Genomic DNA, 24,193 nt, shown 5'->3' on the forward strand with positions numbered 1-24,193 from the left:
ATGTAAATTTTCTGTCCTAGTAAAACATTGCTGCCTTGTATTTAAGTTTTGTACTATTGCGAGAGCAATAACCCTTATTCATGTTCACCGATTAAATTACTACATTCACCTCTTGAGGGTTTTTCTCACAAAATAAATAATTTTCTGAATTTATGCTTGTCGTTGCACCATGCACCAAAGTACTTTGGTCAGATCAAAATTCTCATCGACAGCATGAATCATACAGCCAAATAGGTATTATTATTTATATTTAGGCTTTTATCAGCTGCAATAGAAACCTTGCTTTTCATATCCTTTGTCCTGTAAGTTCTCAAGTCTATCTTCTACACTCTGAACTGTATTTCTAGCTACTAACATTTGCAAATACTTGTTTCTGTTTGAGACGCATAATTTCTGCTATTCTCTACAGACACTTCTTTATGAACTTATCAACTGTAAAAGGCTTTCATGCCAGAGCAAGTTTTTTTTTTTTTTTTCAGTTAATACACATTTGCATTTTATTGCAGCACCACATCTTTAGTTTGCATTTTAAAATAAGCCTTGTTTAAATATCAGTATTTTTCAATTAATTAAATGTTTACTATACATTTTCCCATATATTGGTCAGGATTATTTTAAATTTTTCATATTAGTGAATTAAGTGGTTTCTCTTGCATCGATATGGTATATTGACATATTAAATACACAAAATATTCAATATTTCCACAAATAAATATACATTGCCACTTTTCATGAAATACGGAGCCCTCTTGCCTTATCTAATATTCCCCATAGAGACAGGATACAAGAAAAAATTCCCTCAGTTCTACTACAGGAAAAATAACAACACAAATGCAATCACAAAGGGTAGTTGCCACTTAGCTTCAGTGGCAAAGAGACAATAGGAGAAGGTGGGGACTAAAAGACTGGAGACCATGTGCCCTTTAAGAAGGTGAGCCACAACCAATTTTTAGCTCATTGATGCCACTTCAGAATTTGCGTATAGTTTGCAAGTGACCTGATACATGGAATTATATGTGAAATAGCCTGCCAAAGTTAGGGTGGCTAAAAACAAAATATCAAGTGGCCAAATTTGGCTCAAGACCCACAAGTTGGTGAACGCCATTTCAACGTTTTTTGTTTGTTTGTTTATAAATTTGTAATAGCATTATTCAGCTTTATCACCTGACTTTACTACTAAGTTTTCCACCAAATAACATCTCATCATTAAAAAGAGAATAATACTGTCCTTAGAAAATATTTTGTTTTTGTTGATGATATACAGAAAAATCTGTTGTTGACTTATAAGAAATTTTTCAAACTGTTTTGAATTTGTGATGGTTACAAGTATGCATTCAGGAGTTTAATGACCTTAGGTAAAAAACAAAACTTTGGTGTCTTAATGATCTCATCTGTAATATGGGAATGGAATAATCTCTATTAATTAATTGTTGTGGAAAATAATGAGAGAAGTATGAATATCTTAGCATACTTTGTTACTTTTTTTTAAATAATAGACTTTTTTTTAGAGCACTTTTAGGTTAACAGCAAAATTGAATGGCAAGTACAGAATTCCTATATTCTTCTATATTCAAACATGCACAGCCTCTTCCAATATCAATATCCCACACCAGAATGATACATATGTTACAAACCAAGAACCTACGTTGGTCATTACTACCCACAGTCATAGTTCACATTAGGGTTCACTTTCAATGTTGTACATTCTGTGGGTTTGGACAAATATATAATAATGGGTATCCACCATTATAGTATCATATAGACTAGTTTCACTATTCTAAAAAGCCTTCATCTATTCATCCCTTCCTCCCCTTAATCTCTGGCAACCACTGATCTATTTACTGTCTCCAGAGTTTTGCATTTTCCAGAATGTCATATAGTTGGAATCATACAATATATAGCCTTTTTACATTGCCTTGTTTCACTTAATAATATGCATTTACGGTCTCTCCATGTCTTTTCATTGATTGATAGTTTATGTATTTATACTGAAAGACATTTTGGTTGCTTCCAAGTTTTGGCAATTATAAATAAAGCTGACATAAATATCCATGTCAAAGTTTTTGTATGGATGTAATTTTTTCAACTCATTTTGGTAAATACCCAGGAGTGTGACTACTTGATTGTATAACAGTACGCTTAATTTTGTACAAAACTGCCAAACTGTCTTCCAAAGTGGCAGTACCATTTTTCATGCCCCCCAGCAATGACTGAGAATTTCTGTTGCTCCACATCCTCACCAGCATTTGGTGATGTCATTATTTTAAAGACTATATAGTAGCAACTCATTGTTTTAATTTGCATTTTCCTAATGACAAATGATATTGTGTGTCTTTTCATATACCTATTTCCCATTTCTATATCTTTTTGGGTGAGGTGTCTATTCAGGCCTTTTGTCCATTTTTTCATCAAGTTGTTTATTTTCTTATTGTTGAGTTGTAAGGATTCTTGTATATTTTGGACAACTTATTTATAAGTTATGTTTTTTGCCAATATTTTCTTCAAGACTGTGGCTTATGTTCTCTTTTCCATGACACATATTTTTGCAGAGCAGAAGTTTTTAATTTAAATGAAGTCTAGCTAATAAATTATTTCTTTCATGCATTGTGCCTTTGGTGTTGTATCTAAAAAGTCATCACCAAATCCAAGGTAATCTAGATTTTTTTCCATGTTATCTTCTGGGAGTTTTATCATTTTGCTTTTCTGGATTGATGTCTATGATCCATTTTGAGTTAAATTTTATGAAGAGTCTGTGTTTCTTCTTCTTCTTCTTCTTCTTCTTCTTCTTCTTCTTCTTCTTCTCCTCCTCCTCCTTCTTCTTCCTCTTCCTCTTCCTCTTCCTCTTCCTCTTCTTCTTCTTCTCCTCCTCCTCCTCCTTCTTCTTCCTCTTCCTCTTCCTCTTCCTCTTCCTCTTCCTCTTCCTCTTCTTCTTCTTCTTCTTCTTCTTCTTCTTTGCATGTGGGTGTCTAATTTTACCATTTATTGAATAGATTTTCTTTTTTTCCATTGTATTGTCTTTGCTCTTTTGTGAAAGATTGGTTGACCATATTTGTGTAGGTCTGTTTCTGGACTCTCTGTTCTGTTCCATTTGTCTTCTTATGTATTATTTCACCAATACCTCACTGTTTTGATTATTATAGCTTTACAGTAAGTTTTAAGGTAAGGTAGTGAATCCTCTGACTTTGTTCTTCTCCTTCAATATAGTGTTGTCTGTTTTTTGTCTCTCTCTCCATACAAACTATAGAATCAGTTTGTTGATAGCCATAAAATACATGACTGGGATTTTTATTGAAATTATGCTAAATCTATAGATGAAGTTGGGAAGAACTAACATTTTGACAATATAGTCTTCTTATCTATGAACTTCAAATATCTCTCTGTTTAATTAGTTCTTCGATTTCTTTCATCAGAGTTTTATAGTTTTCCTCATATAGCTCCTGTACATATTTTGTTAGGTTTATACTTGCTGTGCGATTTTAAGACTGTTGTAAGTAGTAGGTATTCTTATTAAAATAATAAAAATGGTATCATCATCTGAGTGATAAATCTCCATTAATATATTGGAAGGGGGTAATACTGATTTAAATAAGCATGTTCTGGTATGGTTTCAAAAAATAAATACTCGGTGATGGGTATGTAGATGTCTGTAATACCATCTATACTTTTGTCATGCTTAAATATTTTAAAAATAAAAATAAAAAAACTTTTCAGTTTTACAAATTGATAGTAGCAGTATAGTACAGGCCAATGCCATATTTCCTAGTTTTGAATCTCAGCTTCACAACCTGCTAATGTACAAATTTGGACAAGTTATTTAACTTTTTTTGTCCCTAAGTTTCCTTGGCTATAAAATAAGAATAAATTAACTCATTGAGTTGAAGAGTAAACATATGAAATGATGCCTGATATGTGGTTAGCATTATGTAACTACTAAATATTATATTATTTTAGTCACCTCTTAAAACAAATGGATTTTTAGTAAAACTAAAGTACATATAATTCTGACTATGAAAGCAATATTTGCTCACCATGGAAAAATAGAAAAACATAAAAAAATTTCCTCATGGTTCTGATACCCAGAGATAACCAGTATTAAGATTTTAGTGTCTTTTTTAAAGTATTTTTTTCTGATTCATGACTTTTTTTGTATTCTTTTTTATATAGTTGTGTTCCTATTACATATAGAATCTGGTATCCTAGCATTTTCTTTTTCACTAGACATTATGAAAAGAATTTGTCCATTTTAGAATAAGCACTGTTTTTTTATAGGTGGGAAACATTCCACTCAATAGTTTTTTAAAAACTGTCATTGGCCATTTAGATCACACCTTATATTCTGTTACTTCGATAATCTTAATGAATATTTTTTACCAAAGCTTATTTCTTAGGTTACTTGATTATTTAAACAATTTTAAAATAGCTTACATTACATAAGTATGGATATTAATCAAAGCAATTAAATAAATGTGGATATACAGGTACAATGGAAAGTGCCAGTGGGGAGGCTTCATAAAAGATAAAAGAAATAACTGTACATTAATTCAGTGAAGAGCACCTGCACATATGAAGTTAGTAATATAGTCTTCCCAGCCAAACCTCCAACAGACTTGATAATCTATATTCAAATATGCACGTACACATGGACATTCATATTACTAATTTATATACACAATACCTTTAAGTTACGCATTCATATAGAATAATGTGTATATTTGGGAAGGTACATTCATTCTGTTTATATGTTTCACTTGAGGTATAACCATTCTTAAAAGAAGTAAGCTTGATTGCATTAGGATGAGACAGTGTGATTGAAAAATTCAAACAGGTTATGATTTATAAAGTTGGAAGGAGGCTTAGAACCTCTTTCCAGTTTTCTCAAACTTTTTGCCACCAAAGAACTATTCCTTTGGTTGTTTCTAACTTCCCACTGCCCTCTTCTCAAACCCAATTGCTATACTATGGATTTTCTTACAAAACAAGTCATACTGTCGCATCACAAATATTGTTCTTATTTAAAATGAATCAAAGAAATAAAGCTTCCAGTCGCTGTTTCTGGCTAGCATAAGATAACCAATATCATCCCAATGACTGACACAATTCTAACCAAAGACGAAGAACCTGGTCCTTCAGATAACTTGTGCAGAATTAGTTTCACTGGGATTCTTGAACTACTGAAATTATTTCAAAGAGCCATCTACTCACTTAACTTATGAGCCATCTGATTCTCAGAACAGCCAGATGCCTTAAACAAAATCATGTTTCTTGGCTTTCTACTCTGATGGGAAATTAACATGATTTCCCATGTTAATTTTTTGGTAATTCAAATATACTATCATTTAATCATTTATAATATTTAAATGAAAATGAATAGAATTATAATGAAAGGAAAGGAATAAAAAACAAAACAAATTGGTGATTAGATCATAGATAATGCCAATTTTACAAACCTAACACCATTGTTATAGATGTTAATTTTACGTCATTCTATTGTTGCCAATATACATGTTTTTTTTGTATATGCATGTGAGTATGTTAAGAGTAATTCTGTCTTTATATAAAGAGGGTAGGGTTGGGTTGTCCATATATATATATATATTTTTTTTTTTTGAAAGCTTAAGTACATGAGATAAACAGAAAGTTAGAAAGCTTGTGCTGATCCTCATGGTAGACATCAATATTGGAAAATGTTAAATCCATTATTGGTTCCTAATTATCAGTATCCCACAACAACACAGCCCAATCTTAGGGAGCCATAGAATTATCCCGACCAAATCAGTGCTATCAATGCAATGAACAAAGAGTAAGCTGTGAGCCTTTTAAGTGCTTAGCATTTTGTGTTTGAACAGTAATATTAAGGTGGAGTTCTTAATGTCAGCAATTTTATTGAAGAGGGTAGGGTCACACTGGCATTTCCAAAGCTCTAAAAATTAGGGGTTTGTCTCATCTCTTTCTAAAGACTAAGAAGTATAATACAATTCCTGCAAAGCAGGCTTTATACAAAGTGCTAACGTTTAACCTAAATACATTTATCTCTTAGTACATCAAGTTCTTAATTGCCAAGCATATATTACCAAACTGATACTGAAGATAAATGAATATTTTATGTGTAGTCTCCAAAGGGATAAGAATTAAAAATTAAATTAAAAGGCATTTGCCAATGTTTTAATTTGCCTGTTAAAAAAGCAAACACAAATATTTGATGCTCACTATATTTTAAATTCCTCAAATCTAATTCAGTCAGTCTCAGTATCAGTAATTTGTAACTAAATAGGATTTTCTTGACTCTTACCAGCATGTAATGCTGACAACAACAAAATGGTAACTGTTTTTCACTTCTTAATTTACTCTTGCTCTTATATCATTTGAAATGCTGTTGGGTAGTAAAAATAAGTAACACTTTTTGAATATTTATTGTATGCCAGGCATTCCTCTGTTTTACATGTAGATCATTTAAACCTCTGAAGAACCCTATGAAGTATGTTCTATAAACATTCCCATTTTACAAAACAGAAGACTGGGTCACTAACAGATTAAGTGACTTGCACAGGATCATGCAGCTAGTAAGTAGCTCTCTAGATTGAGAACCTGTATTCACAATATCTATACAACACTATAACGTAGTGAAGTCTAAAAGTACATATTTGTTCATGTCAAGTATATTGACAGTGTTTATCTCATTCTAGTTGACTTGGAAGATGTCTTAATGCAGTCTAAATATTTTTTGTCCCCAGGATAAAATGAGGATTAAATTTAATTATATAGAGGGCCTTTAAAAATCACTTTCATAGAAGAGAAAAACTGAATTTTTAAAAATACATCAGTAAGAATGAAAGAAATATCACAGGTTATATACTACCTTCTTTAATTCCTCTGTGTAAGAAATTAAATAAAAATCTTCGCCCATTCGGTTGGTTGCCTCTTTATTTTGTCTCTGATAAGGGGCTAATATCAAAAATATATAAGAAACTCATACAACTCAACAACAAAAAAACAAACGATCCAATTAAAAAATAGGCAGAGGACCTGAATAGACATATCTCCAAAGAGGACATACAAATGGCCAATAGACATATGAAAAAATGCTCGACATCACTAATCATCAGAGAAATTCAAATAAAAACCACAATGAGATATCACCTTACCCCAGTTAAAATGGCTATCATCAACAAGACAAATAATAACAAGTGTTGGAGAAGCTGTGGAGAAAAAGGAACCCTCATACATTGTTGGTGGGAATGCAGATGGGTGCAGCTGCTATGGACGGCAGTGTGGAGTTTCCTCAAAAAATTAAGAATAGAATTACCATAGGACCCAACGAATCCTTTCCTGGGTATCTACCCAAAAAATCTGAAAACATTTATCCGTAAAGACATATGTGCTCCAATGTTCATTACAGCTTTATTTATGGTGGTCAAGACATGGAAGCAACTAAAGTGTCATTCAATAGATGAATGGATAAAGAAGTTGTGGTATATATACACAATGGAATACTATTCTGCCATAAGAAAAGATGAAATAGTACCATTTGCAACAACATGGATGGATCTTGAGATTATAATGCTAAGCGAAAATTAGACAGAAAAGTTAGAGAACCAAAAGATTTCACTGATATGTGTTATACAAAACTGAAAACAACAAAAGAAAAAGACAAACAAATGAAGAAACAAAAACTCATAGACACAGACAATAGTTTAGTGGTTACCAGAGGCTAAGGGGGGAGGGGGTTGGTAGATGAGGGTAAGGGGGATCAAATATATGGTGATGGAAGGAGAACTGACTCTGGGTGGTGAACACACAATGTGATATATAGTTGATGTATTACAGAATTGTACATTTGAAACCTACATAACTTTACTAACAATTGTCACCCCAATATTTTTAATAAAAAAAAGAAATTAAATAATGTGCTAAATCCAAATAACATAAGGTTGTTATCCATGGGTTGCTTTGAATTTTCTTTAAATTCTTTCTACAGCACTGTATTTATCCCAAGTTAGTAAATCCCTTTAAACCCCTATTTTGTGGCTATCTGCCATGTGCTCCTTTTACATTAGAGGGTAATGTTTAACTGTGCTTTTCTATTTGCCCTAAGAAAACCCTAATGTCAATTACAGCCAGCTCTCAATTATCTGTTGTCACGGGACAGAGATCACAATAGCAAGAATAATTTAAATCCAGGAATAATTAGAAAGTCTGATTTTACCATTATTTTCATTCCTCTCCCAACAAATCTTTCTTGTTTGAACTGAAAATAGGTAGAAAAGAAGACTTATTCAAATACCCATTTTTTCTTTGTTTGATTGTTTTAATGTCTCTGATAGACTGGTGAAAAGGCTGATTTGGATAGAAATATATCCAAGACATTCCAAAAACTGAATAAGGAAGATAATCGATATGTCAAAATCTTCTATTGTTTATTAATTATTTAAGAGATTCTCATATGAATTTGGGGAGCATTATGAAGGTAGATCTTATCTGAATTTTCCTAAGAAAGTGCCATGACCCCAAATTTGAAAAGCTTTAGATTAATAAATTTTTTTTTAATGTCAGGTTCAATCAGCTCTCCAGTCATTGGGCTGGCGCCATCCCTGTATCCCACTGACATCAGCACCTCCATTGACATCTGGCAAGATGCCTTCAGTCTGGAACCTTACAGCCAATCAGAGTTGATGACATTGTATTAATGGTTCCATAATAAAATGAAAAAGATGGCCTTCATTTTGATGAAAGCTGTAAAGTAGCTATTGTGCTTGTTTGGTATTGCAAGGCCCAAATGTATTATTTATGTAATTTGTCTTTTGAAAGAAAAACTGCAAGAGCAGATTTCACTTTACATCATTCAGTCAAAGCTATTGTCTCATGAATGTGAACATTTCTGCATTTTATTTCCTCAGACTGTAGAAGGCATTTTTCAGAGATCTTCTAAGTAGAGATTTAAAAGTTTAAAAACTGCTTTAAAAATACGTAGGCCCTAATGACTGGATCTATTGTTCATGCTGGTAGATAAACTAAATCCACACTTGCCATATAAAAACTTGTACCTAGCTGAAGGTATAATTCAAGGTCCTAGCTAGTCATTAAGACTTTCTGTTTGTTTTATGAAACAAGAATAAAGTCAGTACTTTTATCATAAAGAAAATTATCAGGGACAAGTACACACAAGAAAAAATATTTTAAGCATATTAAGTCTAGTTTGTCTAAGCATTTCATTCTATAATTGTTATATAGTAGTTTCATTCTCAAAAATATGTGACCATACCTAAGAAAAAGTATGAAGAATATAATCTACTTACAAGACAAAAAATAAAAGCAGGTTTTTTTAAATGTAAAAAAATGTTTAAAATAATAAAATTATATAATAATTTTTTTTGTTGATTTTACATCTAGTATCGCCTTATAAAACCTAAAAAATTAGGTTTAGTATGCCCATTTATAAGACAGATGCGATGAGGCTTAAAAGATGAAGTAAACTGCCCAAGGACACATAGCGATTTAAGTGACAGATCTGGGACCTATTTCTGGTCCTCTGATTCCAAAGGAATGTTTTTCCGACTACCTCAAGGTTCACCTTCATCCAGTGGTTGCTTTCTTTGTCTGTGAGACACTAGCGATGAGGGCTTCCTACTAAACATTAATAACAAATTAAGCAAACAAGTGAGTTTCCTAACAGAAGAATAAATACTAATTTCTATTTTCCTATGTCCATGGAAAATTCAATATTATTTGCTTTTCCTTTTTTTTTCCTAGAAAGGTATCTATTTTGAAAAATTTGATACTTTGAAAAATTTAAAAATCCTCTGTGAGTCTCCGGAGAACGATTTTTTAGTCTTCTCTATATTTAAGTTTTTTTACTTTCTTCTGAAATAGCAAAGTGGGTATGAACTTAGTAAGGATTATTTGATACTTGTGAAATTAATAAATAAGTGAAATTTCCTGGGATGTAGAGTCTGGTCTTCATAATACTGCATGTTCTGATGATATCTAAAACTTGCTAGCATAACTACTAAGCATTGAAGTGAGGAATACCAGTTCGCCATATTTATATAGTAGTTACTCTAATTATATACAAAATACTGTCTGAAAATGCAGACACAATTCCATCTCACTCTCAGCTCATGATCTTGCTTCCTATCTCACTGAGAAAATAGGAGAAAGTAAAGAATTTCAGCATGATCTCTCCTCCATGTTTACTGAAAAGAGACGAAGAATTACATGGAGGAAGAGGAGGACTTCTCTTTCGCAAGGACTGATTAAAATGGTCTCTGTAGTCATTTCATTATCATTTATACATTCTCATTTACATAAAGGATTTTCTTAAATTCTCATTTGTGTGCTTTTGTACCAGATAAAGCCATCAGCATTAGATCCTGCCCTCTCTGAGTCTTCCAGTTTCTCTCACCTACACCCTCAAATTCTGAATGATAAAAAAATGGTCCTTCTCTTAAAAGCAAAATTTAAAATCTTATTGATCCAACCTTATTGCATCAACCTTATTGACCCAACTACTTCCCTTCCTTCCCTTCTTCACCACTGACAGAAAGGCATCTTTGGGTGTAATATTATATCAAAATTATATTATGAAATACTATTTATGATAGCAAAACCAGTTTGTCTTTCACAGCTGCTATATTTTGAAGCAGGTGAAAAACCTACAGCTACTCCTACTCTTAAGGATCTGTGACTGCCACCCAGGTGAGATCCAACAATGAAGTCACCTGGTCCCTGTGGCCTCCTGCCAGGATTTGAAGGGGACCCAGGGTGAGAGTGATAACGTGGTTAAAGGAATGAGGGAACCTGGTGGGAAGGATAGTAGAGTCAGTATGAATTCCTGGATGGCCTATTCAAGACCGAGACTCTATAGGGGACTGAACATAAACACTAAGTTTTCTCTATGTTAGCATTGTTTGTATGTTCCTGATCAGAATTTTTCTTTCTGGTATCAAACTGCATGTATACTCACTTCCAGTCAATGGTGAATAATGGGAAAACTCATTCACAAGAAGGAGGTCCCTACCAAATTGCCAGTGGCGTCAAGCTTCTATTTAAAAAAATGTGTCATTTAGTGATGAACTTTCTTTTTGTAAGGAATCTGATAAACCAAAATTAATATGATATGTGATTTGGAATGCAGTGGTCTTGGGGACACCTGAAAAGTTTTTGTTGAGTTCAGGCGTTTCCTTTCCACAGGAGAGGTGTAAGTTACATTTCCATTGTGAGGTACACAATGACTGAAATACATGAAGCATTCTGATATATACTAGTCTAACTGGGAAAGATCTTTCAGGTAAGGTAATGTCAAACTTAATTATTTTGAAATAACCTTGGGGAAAGATTGGTGCCACTGGTGTAACTGGGTGCTGTATGTGTACCATTTTGAAAACGAAGAAATGAAGTGACTTGGATTAGAACGTCCAAGGTCACAAGTGGCTTTCTTTATGAAATTCACTTCTCTAGCATCCATCTGACTTATTTACCCCAAAGTCTGGAATAAATAATTCTCCTTGAATCTGATGTCACCTCCTAGGTGACCTTCTGGTGCTGGTGGAAAGAATACATATTTCTGTTTTTGGCAGTTTTTATTCCAACCTTTGATTTCACAACAGATGACAATTATTTCATAGTGTCTCCCTTATTTTCTTCCTTTTCTATCTCTGCCATTTCTAATATGTGAGCAAAAGCCCAAGGGAAAGCCTGTTTTCCCCTTTACTGGTGATTTTTGTACTCATAACCACACTTGCCTTAACTCGTATATCCCTTATCCCCTTCATTAATATGCTCACTTCACAGACACTTGTTAGGCATTTATTATGTGCCAGGCTCTGGTGAGGATACACTTCCTGCCCTCATAGAGATTACACTCTAAAAACCGTAAACAGTAATGTAAATAAATATTTGAAGACATTCTTTTTAGGGGTTGTGAGAGAAACATGTGCATATTTAAATGGGGTGCAATGATCAATTCCACTCAAGGACAGACTTCAAATTAGGGACAATTCTTAGACCTTATAAGCATAAATATTTCTATATTTCCGTTATTAAACATATTTTTAATTTTATTCTGAACATCAGCATTTGATGAGATTATACAGACTTCTCTCCATATCGTAAATTAACGTGTTATCTCTGCATAGTTACATGAAGAATTATGATTCCATACTCATATTCATGGTAAGGGCCTATATGACCTAAGGCACCACGGGTCTTTTATCTCAAGCTAAATCCCCAAATTAAAACTAGGAACAACAACAACAAAAACAACGAAATAAAAACAAAAACTAGGAACAACTACACTGACATTGCTACCAGGTTGATTACGATTATAAACCACACCTGGCTACTTCAGATAAGTTATCCACAAAGAATCATTTACAATGTCTCTTGATCCCAGTTTGATTCTTGGAAAGGAGAAGCCCAGTCTTGTCTAGAACTTGATTTAGTTTAGTTTATAGGCCTTTAGAAATACCTACTGGAGTTTAAGAAACAATGTTTGATTTATGCAGAGTTATAGAGATAAAGAAGATAAAATTCCTTTGGTAAACTTATCATAAGCTGTCTGCAGGCTCTCATACATTATGAACGTGCCATGGTCATTTTTTCAGTTAAAGGAAAAAAATATATAACCATCAGGTTGTATGACAAATATTTATTCATCCCCAACTGAATGGTGCAAGAGGAGTAAAGATGGAGAGAAGTGTCAGAAGGCATCATGGAATCCATACTACTCAGTCCATGTTGTGAAGCATTTAACGTTCACACAGAGCAGCAACGTGCTGCCGCAGTCACATTCCAAAGTGATTTTTCTGCAATCAGAGTTTCATTCATTACCCAATTTTCATGCAACTCCCCTGGCATTTGAAATATGTTTCAAGGTAGACTCCCCAAGGGCTTTTCCCCTCCCATAATAACTGATCTGCAGTGTCCAAAGATAGATCTAAATATCTCTGGTGCAAATTACTTGAGGCCTGCAGAGCATGATTCTCTGTCATCTTCATCACATTTCACACCTACAGAACTGATAACAGATTCATATCTAGGCTGAAAATATTTCATCAGCGTCTCTGGCTAAGGCACCCTGCATTATTTTATCTGTGGGCACCAATAAAAGGAGGAGGGGGCCCAGAAAGAAAAAAAAAAAAACTTATTTGAACTCAGAGAGGAGAAAAAAAAAGAATTTCCTTCAGTATTATGAGAAAGGCGACAAAGCTGGTCTTGGCAAAGTTCTCTGCTCCGATTATGTATACACTTTTATTCAATCATTGTATCGCTCCGTGTCTGACATTTGGTCAATAGTGCAATCTACCACCGATCAGAATAAAACAGCCACCCCAGAGCACCTTGGAATTTCATTAGTTTCCTTTCAATGTAGTCCTTATAACTGGATGTTTATTTGGAAACACAAATTTAAAGTTCAATTCTGTGCCTTGTCAATATTACTAAAAAGTCAAGAATCCCAGACATTACTGTAAATCTGATTTTTTCCTTTATTTGTTTGTTTATTTATTTATTTATTCAGTGGGAGCAAAATAGTTGAGAGAATGATAGGACCTAAGAACAAAATATTTAAAAAATTAAAAATTGAAATAAAAAAGGATTGGAGACAAATTTTACTGGTACAGAAGACTCATGTCTTTAATATTCTGGGTCATAAGTATGAAAATGCAAAAGTACATAGAAAAAATAATTTTACACACGTATTTAGTTTCCTGTACTTTATATAAGATGTTGAAAGTAAAGATTGTTGGTAAATAATGATATTATACATACTACAATTAATTAGAAGTAAACAGCACAATATGGTGTTATAGAAATGGGTTTAGATTTGTACAGACCCAGGTATGAATAGTGGCCCAATCATATACTAACCATTGGCTGTGGCATAAGTTTCATCTAAGCCTCAATTTTCTCACTGGAAAATGGGGGTAGAGATACCAACTTGAGGAGCTGGACGGGAGATGAAATACAATGGTACATATCTAAAGCAGGTGACATGCTAAGCCCTTAATATTCATTTCCTCTCCACTGTTCTCTCTTTCTGCACAGAAATCAGAATAAAATTAGTCAGTGTTCTTACTACTTTAAATCTAGTTTTACTCTCCTCATGTATTCATTCCATATCTATTTCATACCAAATAAATTTATATGTTTTAGAGCTGTATAGGAACAAATGAAGGAATCAACTAAAGAATCAATAAGAAATGATGTTCTGGGGTGGTTGTTTAGCTCAGTTGGTTAGAGCGTGGTGCTGATCACACCAAGTTTGCAGGTTCGATCCTCACATGGGCCACAGTGAGCTGTGCCCTCCTTAAAAAAAAAGAAAAGAAGAAACGATGTTCTCCTATGAATAGGTCAAATGCTATAGGTGTTTATATTAAAGCTTTCTAAGGAAATAAATTTGATTAGTAAATTAGAAGATTATTTCTTTTATTGGGTTACACTGGTTGAATATTTTAACTATTGTGCCGAAAGAATATGGTCAAGGCATTATAGATGTGTCACATTAGTCTTAAAATGTATCTGTTTTTGATAAAAAGAATTCCCAATAAACTCATTAAAAAATACCAAAATACCTGGTGTAATGGTAGAATTAACAACTTACAGTTTTTAAATAAAATACAGTTTATTGTATCATAACACATTTTTAACTTCATTTATACTACCAAGAGACAATACCATTTACCTTCTGTCCGTGTGTGTGTGTGTGTGTGTGTGTGTGTGTGTGTGTGTGTGTGTGTATTGGTTTAGAAGTTTTGGAACCATTTTCTAAATTACTGTGTGTCATAGCAAATGTAATGTTAAACTTCCCATTCATACTTTAGCTTTGATCTTCACTTGCAATTGTTTTTATGTGCTTCAAATGTTAAATATTGTTCTATATTTTATTTTCACTGCAATAATGATTTTGGTTATTGTAGGTGGAGTTAAATCTGTTTTTATTTGTTTATAAAAAGTGAAAACAGGACACTATTATAATGTTAATCACCTCAAAATAATACCATGTATTTTATAACATTTCTTTGGGAATTTACGTTTTATATAAAGCTTGGCATCTTCTAATAATTTTTCACATCTGTAATAATTATAATAGTAATTAATATTCATTGGGTCTTTACTATGTTCTAAATACTTTATGCATATTAGCCCATTTAATCTTCACAACTAACTCGATGAGGTATAAGTACTATTATTTCTCCTATTGTAAGGATGAGAGAACTAAGGCACAGTGCGGCCCAAGGTCACACATATAGTAAGAGGCAGAACTAAGATATAAATCATGTCTACCGCTTATTCACTACCTTAGGCTGCCTCAGTATCAGAGGAGTTTGCATATCATCCTTCTATGCACTGTAAAAGATTTGAAAGTTAAGACAAGAATATAAATATTTCTACCAGCGTGATCTACTAAACAGAACTGGAATCTAAAGATAAATCATACAACTTTTAATGTCTTATTCTCTTGTAAAGACAACAGAATTATTAATATAATACCAATTTTCCAATTTTCATGAGGAATAACTTTCAAATCTTTACCAAAGTTTTAATGAGATATAGGGATGTGAATGGAAAATTTATGAAGATTGAACTTGTGCTTTATATTTGTAATACGGGACCCAAAGTTTATTGGCTCTTATTAAATTGTTTCTAAAAATGCTTGGGGACAGTTGTTCTTTCGCATCTCTTGCATTCTTCCCCTCTGGGAAGACTCTTCCCACTGTATGTGGTTCTGATAGAACTGGTAATCAAGATCCCTAGTTCCCCTGTTGCAGCAGTAGGCATGTGGCACTTGGTGGTCAATCAGAATAACTCATGGGGTAAGGTCCAGGAGTAGACACATGATCACAGCACAGTCTGATCTTTCTGATTCTCTACCATGTTAAACTTATTTCTGCCGCAAGGACTTTGCACTTCTGGTTTCCTCAATTTAGACATTCCTTTCCCTAGATATTCGTATAGCTCTTCTCCCCGCACCTCATTTTTTGTCATTAGTTGTCTACACAGAGGGGACTTACAGGATCATTAAGTCTAAATGAGATCCTATACATCCCATTCACCATTTATTACCTCAATCTATTTTATTTCCTTCACAAACTTATCTGGCATCGTTTGTCTCCTTTCGGTAGAATGTAAATTCTGTGAGTATGAGAGAAGAGAACACAGTTTCCATATTACTATAGTTTGAGCTGGGTTCCAATCAAACATGACTGATACAATCCTGGCTCCTTATTAGTTGATACTACCATACAATCTATTCAGATGAATTAAAAAACAACCTACATTTATAAGAGATATTTTTATAAAATGCTAGCAATATTATGTCAATTTCACATGGTAATTTCATAGTCTACAAATATTTTTGACCATCATGATTTAAAAAACATAATTAAAATTTCATTATTAATTACTGCATTAATAAATATTAACTCCCTGTCATGATAACTAGTAGTATTCTAGGTACTGTAGAAACACAAAAAAATATTTTAAAAAAAACAACAAGATATGAACATGACACTTAGGAAATGAGCAGACATATACAATAAGTAGTAATAGTATACTTTAAAATGTATTAGGAGTTAGAGAAGGATGGGAGCATATAAACTGGAGTACTTAGAGATGACCTCCTGGGGCATAATGGACTAAATCTGCATCTGGAATGTGGAGAAATTTTTTGGTGAATGACTTGAGAGAACAGCTCAATGTAAGGAAATAAGGTGGGGATGAGTGTGATTTGGGTGGGGGATGACCAAGAGAGTACCACAATCCAGGGAAGAAATTTATTTGGGCAGTTGAGAGAATTGAATTAATGAGATCAGGTTATAAATGAGAAATTATGGCCATACATTAGAAATATTTAGTTTTTATATTACTATTACTTAAGCTAGAGATTTTTTAAGAAAGTCATCTGATGATAAGAATTTTAGGAAAATTTATCCAGCATCGATATGTAGAATAACTAAGGTATAATAGGAAAGAGGTCAGAAAACTATTCAGAAAATCTGTGCTTCAGGGTTTCTTACCTCATATGGGAACTATTGAATCTGGGAAGGGTGGTGATGGGAATTGTATGCAGAAGAAAGAAAAGATAGCTCATTCAAAGTTAAGGCTCAATATAAAACACGATGAAAAGCAGAGTTGGGATTACTTCCGAGTTCCTACTTTTTGAAAATGGGGAAGAGATGAGACTAATGATGGAAATATGCAAATTAGAGGTGGATCTAATTTAGGGGTAATTGTGAATTTGGTTTGATAATATAAGGTAATTGTAACATGAGTAAGTAGAAAGTTTCTATTGGCAGTTCTCAATCCAGAGTGTTAAGTACAAGGTCAAGGTAAGAGTGATAGATATGGCACTCAATAAGCATTGAATTCATAGGTACCCAGGGCCATGTTAATCATGAAACACAGCAGGCACAGTGCCTGGGGGCTCAGAATACTTTTAGGGGCTCACAACGTATTTTAATTATTTTTTTGATTAGGAAACAATGAACTGTTAGCTCAAAACATGTCTCACTGTAATCTATTAATATTTTTGCCTTTATATCAATGCAGTCATAAAAGATAACAAAGAGAATATTTTGTTTTATGGCGGAAAGGGCCAGTGAAGACGATAGTGTCTAGGGCTAATGAAAATCATGATGATGTCTTCTCAATTTAGCCATAAGAGTGAAAACGAATTATTAGGAAATGAGCAAAATGCATAGACTAAGTGTTAGAGAAATGGTTTCTAAGATGTGTTCTTCCTTTGACATATACACTCACATGTATGACACACCCATGAGAGTGCATATTGGTGTGTGGCATATAGAGTAAGCTCTCACTAACTGGGTGCTGATTAATTGGGGGTGTATTCCTGTCAGCAGGACTCTGGGAACACCATGTTTTATCCAGATCATGGTGACCTGGCATGAATCCTCTACCCTACTTTCAGTACATGGATTCTACCAATCCCTCCACTTCCTCCTTAAGGGATCAATTAAAAAGCAGTAACAAAGACATGTGAATTTAGCTTTCACAATCCATTTTTCTTTATTGAGAATAAGCACTGTAATTTTTTAAAACAGAAAAATAAAACTAATTAAAAATAATCATCATAGTGGCTTTAAATATGATCATAAGGAAAACGGAATGCAGAATTCACTTGAGAATAATAATGCCAAATTAAATGGTATTTTATCAGTTAAGAATGCTAAGGACCCTTTCTCCCTATAACTGATTAACCAGACCATTCTTCATGTCTCCAAACTGAGCATTTAAGGTAACATAAAGATGTAAAATATAGTCTCAAGTCTCTGAATCTCAACTCTATTAGTTATTTAAGAAGGAAAACAACAAAACAAATGTCATGTGTCATTCATATTTTCTAATCATTTTTTCCTTTTTTAAAATCTTGGATTTCTCTCATGTCAAACATCAAAGAGTTGCTTTAAATTTTATTTTTGAAATGTTGTATTTAAAATTTATCTAAAATTAGATTGATCACAAATTATTCTGCTTTTTTTAAAAAAATATATTTCTAAAACTGTGCTCCTTTTATTCCTAGACAAACTTTGCTAAAGGAATGACTACATTTCTTTAACACCGCAAATAATAAAGTTGACTATGTATTTGAGCAGGTTGACAGCTTCACTTAGCAAACTCACCCTAAATTCTGAAAACAAACCTTACCGACAGTTGGCTGACAATGGTTGAGATGGAAACAGAAATAATTTCAAGCAGTATCAAAAATAGATTTAAGCTAGTACACACATCAGAACAAGACTTTCTTTTTAAATGATATAAAAAGGAAAGCAATCAAAAGAAAAGGAGGCAACATGCCCATTAGACATGGCACAAAGTCTCAGCCTATTGCAATAAGTTATTTACAAAATCAAGTTATAGTACCTCCTTTGTCCTTACCAGCAGGTGCAGCTATTAAACAGGAAACATTCAAATATAATATGGCCTTGAGGGGAACAATAAATAAACACTTCCTTTGCCTTCCGTTACAAATGCCCAACACCAGTATGATAATTTAATAATTCAGTTCCATTTGCCAGGAAAAATTAGCCATTTATTTGGAGCCTGAAATCACTAAACTCTAAATGCTTGTGTGTGATCAAATCTTACCTTGCACATTTACTTAAAGGACAGGACTTCTGTCCTCTACTCTCTTTATATTATCAATTTCCCTTCAAGTATTTAGCAGAAGCCTACAAGTAGAGTGTATGATTAAGGGAAGTGAAATCAGCCAAACATTTATTTTCTAATAGGGTGAGCTATCCAGGCAGATATTAAAAGCAGCCCTGTTTTACTGACCTGACCAGAGTTCACCTCTGGATGTGACAGCACAATGTCAGTGAATGCGGGCCAGTCGTCTTGATGTGTCAAGATGGATAACAATATAGTGAATGTGGAAAGTGGGCAGTGTGTAAACAGTGTGTTGGGAGAGTTTGTAGAGTACAGAAAAAGAGAAGACTGAGGAACCTAGAAAGCATAGATTTAAGGAGCAGAGAAGCAGGTGAGATGTAGTGTAAAAGTTGTAGGATGCGAACCAGCAATGAGCAGTGTTTTACAAGAAAAAGGATATAAGGATGGGTCATCAGCAGCATTGAATGCTAAGAATTGCACTCCCACCCCCCACCCCCCACCACTGAATTTTGACAATTAGAAGAATGGCTTCAGGGAAATTTGTATGACGTGAAGCCAGACTGCAGTGAGTTGAGTGAATATAAAAGGTGACGCAAAATGTAAACTTCCTTCAAGTATTTTGGGTATAAATGGAAGAAGCAAGGTAGAGCAGTATTTGGGAAAATAGGTTTTAGAGCGGGAAATAGGGAATGGAGTTTAAAGGCCTCAGACAGTTTAAAGATATGAAAAAGAAATAAAAATGTCATACTGTTCTATGAGGTTTAGGAGGAGATGAAAATGGTTGCTCTCCAAAGCTCAGATAATGGTGTTTAATGTTTGATGGCAAGGCATTCTCTCTCAGACACTGCAGGAAAGAGATCAAAATGTATGTAGACATAGGTAGGTACTTTGCTTTTGGAGGATGGACAGATATTTAGCTCGTGTTCTGCATTTTTCCCCCCCATGAAATAGGCGAGACTAATTGCTGAGGTTGAGAGGAGCAGGAGCATGGTAGGTACCATGAGTTAAATGGTAAATCTTTGAAATAGATGATTATAACATAGGCAGCTATAAACCATAATTCTGTGAGAGCACCATCCACAGTACTTGTCTGCCCAAGGGATGAAATTGGTAAAATTAATCTGTAACTAATTTTGAAGAGATAGAATTATAGAAGAATAAGTCATTGATGAAATGACTTGTCATGGATAAATGGGTGAAGTGGTTAAAGGGGTAGAGACTAGGTAGGGCACTCAGTGTGTCTTACGGATCTTTATGACTCCGAAGTTTATACAGAAATTCACGCAGCACATGATAAGTACAAATAATGGTAGAATGAAGGATGTCATGATGTAATTAATGGAAACCAAGGGTCTGTGTTGATGACATTAAAATTAGTAGTAATAAGAATCTTATAATGATGACAATAGCAAACATTTATTGGGTGCTTATATGTGCAAGCCCTGTTCTAAGCAATTTCCTTATGCTAGCTCATTAAATCCTCACACAGGTGTATGATGCAATATTATTGTTACCGCAATTTTACAAGTGAGGCTCAGAGAGGTCAAATAATCTGCTAAAGCCACAGAGATAGTAAATGGAGAAAGGAGGATTTAAATAAGGTAGCCTGATTCCTGAGCTCACGGTCTGCAGAAGAGTAAAACAACTAGAAAGATAGGAAAACATGGTTGGAGAAGATGATATAAAGGTTTAAGATTGATTTTGTAGCCACATTCTTCCTCATTTGCTCCTTTCCTCCTTAGTGTTTCCAACACAATGTCTAGTCCACAGCAGAGATTTGATAAAATGTTGAGTAATAGCATAATAGAGGGATCTGACTAGAAATGCAGTAGGCTCTGCCTTTTCCTCTACTTAATACAGAAATTGACAGGTTTTGAAAGCTGTCTAATACATTCTGTGGGGGCAGAGCCAGGAGCGCAGTTTCCAGGCTCTCGGCCTTACGTGGAAAGGTGCTGGCTCAGGTGGTAAATGGCCATCGAGTGTGATTGGATGGCTGTAAGCTGTGGCTAGTTGGCCATCAGCTGTAACCAGTGAGCCATTGGCCACTAATATAACTGCAGTGGCTACGCTAGCAGAAAAATGGGGGGCTAGCAAGAAGATGGTGGCTGGCAAGCGTGGAATGCAGTTAGCATGGCGGAGTGCAGGTTGCAGATAGTAGAGAAGTGGACAGCAGGTTGCAGATTGTGTGGTTCCTGCTTCCTGTGTCTCCAACCCAGCCGCCAGCAAGACTACAGTGGTGTGACTCCTCTATCTATGGCTCCTTTGGTGTTCCTTTTTGACCTAGCCACATCCTGCGTTCTTATGTGGGGAGCCAGAGCAGAGACCCCGCAGGCCACCCCTCATGACACATACTATTTTTGGTAACAATGACAAACCATAAATGAGATAATCAACAATAATCAGGCAATGATGGAAGCCCTGGTGTTGGTTTCTTAAAGATATTTTCATTCGGGGTGGGTCCGACCTCGATTTTCATGACCTTGTAAGATTTACCTGTACTTCTTAGACTGTCAGATTTCTTGTGGAGATACTATGGACTAGACTGCTACTCTGTATCATTGGCTTATTATAAGGTAGCTTTTTATAAAGAATATAAAGCAGCATTTCACAATGTCTTCCAAAACACATGCTTTATTTTAGTAAACACAAACATCACTTGCTCTGCTTTAACGTTATTGGGGAAACATGAACCAAATACTATTGAATGAAAACCAATCAGATCAATGGGTAAAATGTTGTTATATTTGTAAATTATAGCCTGGTTCCCATCCTCACCAGGTTTAGAATCAAGGTCTTAAACATTTGAAGTTTCATGTAACTTATGAAATTGAAGAATAAAAAGAATTTACATCAAAATTATACTTAAATGTTATGCTCACCATGTTGCTTATAAATATCCTTGGTGTTTTCAGCAAAGATACTGTTATTTTAATCAACTCCAGGTCCTTCAGCTCTTATACATGTTAAAATTTTTTCTTCTGCACACAGATTGTCTTCAGTTTTATTAAGCCATTGATTCAAACTAAAATCTGAAAATTTAAGTTTTGGGGGATTAAATTGCAAAATATATAACTAGAATATCTCAACAGATAAGTAATTGACCTTCCATCATAACCTGGTGTACTAATTTAGTGTTTTGACAATATTTTCATCATATCTTCAAAACTTAGAAAAACAAAATCTTTTAAAAAACTCAATATGCTCAAGTGATAAATCTGTAGGTGAAAATAATAGCTGTAATAGATATTTCTCTTTGAATATTAGCTTGTAGAGAAGAACAAACAATTTAATGTGGAAGATTTCTAAGCAAATGTAAGTTTCTATGGGAACGTTTTTGAATGTCATATAGGGAAAACTTATTGGAGAAAAGCAAAATGAAGCAAATAAATGGGCAAGACTCATGTTTCACTTGTCAGTACATTCAAAGATACTTTAGGCAGCATAGTATCTAAATAATCCTTAGTGTTAAGAAATTGCCTAAATATTTTATTTCAAACTGTAAAATAATTATTATTTGATATTACAATATTGTGTTTGATCATATTCTCTAAAGAACAGAGGGGCAAAGAACTGCAGATAGTGGGATAGCTTTGAAAATAAGAACCCACACATATGTTCAGAATCTAAAAAAATCAGTTGACTCTCATCTGCTTCTTTGCTATTTCATTTCTGTGTGATGTTCTTGGGAACCAATTTCTGGCAAGGTTCCAAATATTTTTTTTCTTTAAAAATTAATTTTAAAGGGTTCATTTTTTTCTTATAAAAATAATGCAAGCTTATTTTAGAAAAACTGGAAAACATATTAAAACTAAAGTAAGATAAAACAATCGCATCCCTCCCAAACAGAACTACCATTAGCATATTGGTATATTTCTTTCAATATTTTTCCAAAGTTTAGTTTGGTTTTGGCATTTTTGTCTTTGCCTTTTTGATGCTATTTTTATTTTAGCAAATATGCCTTTATTTTCTGAAAGTAGTGTAGCTACGTGGGACGAGATTGCAATGCAAAAGAAAAATACAGTAGCCCACCACCTACCCTCCCAAATGCCTAAACTAGCAAGTCATAAAACAGTAAAGGAATAAGAAGGGATGGGGTATTCATTTTGATAGATGAGGTTTATCTTGATTTATCCAACATGGAAATTTGGGATTTCAGGGTAAGGATCTATGTAGTCACTCAGAGACCCTGGACTCAACCTTGCCAGACTCTACAACACGGCAAAAAGGAATTGAGGAATCACACGTAAGCTTTTTCCTGCTTGAGCCAAGAAGTGACTTGCATCACTGCTGCCCTGTCCTCCTTGGCAGAACTAGCGCGATGTCCTTCCCTAATGGCAAAGGGACTGAGAAATGGAGGGGAAGAAACAGAATATTTGCTGGGCATCACATTCTCTAACAGAAATGGAGAAGCAAAATGGAGAGGTTTATACATTTGTGCACATATATAAGAGTTCAATTTAAGTTCCACTTTAGAAGATGTTTCCAGTTGCTGATGTCTCTCAACTCCTTTTTAGAAACTCTGATCACATCTATTACCTTAGCACATTTTTTTCAAATTATGCACATAATCATATATTGTCTTAAACTTTTACTTAACTGTTTTTTTAACTGTCATTTTCCTCCACGTATTTACATGTACAGAATGTGTCAGGCAACATTTATTCCCTAAATGTTGGCTTGTAACTTACGTGTTATCCACAAGAGAAGCTGAGGATTACTGAAATATGAACCGTATTTTAATACGAGTATATTAATGGCATGTCTTGACAAAAATGGTATCTTACATTTTTGCCTTCACTTCTCTGGAATCACATCACACAGTTGCTCACATTCAGTGGCCTCCCATTACTACAGGATAAAATCCAAACTCCTTAACGTGACATAAAATTCCCCAACACGTGGCACTTGCTTGTATCTCCTGCACCCGCTACCTGACATTTTATGCTCTCAAAGCACTTTTAGTTTTCTTAATATACTACACTGCATTTTCTTTTGGCATTTTTGGTTAAGCAGTCTTTACATAGATCATCTATCTGAAGGCCAAACTTATTCCAGAATATACCAACATTTC

Source organism: Rhinolophus sinicus, chromosome 1, assembly GCF_057876585.1.
Source record: "Rhinolophus sinicus isolate RSI-liver-muscle chromosome 1, RSI-T2T, whole genome shotgun sequence".
NCBI classification, from domain to species: Eukaryota; Metazoa; Chordata; class Mammalia; order Chiroptera; family Rhinolophidae; genus Rhinolophus; species Rhinolophus sinicus.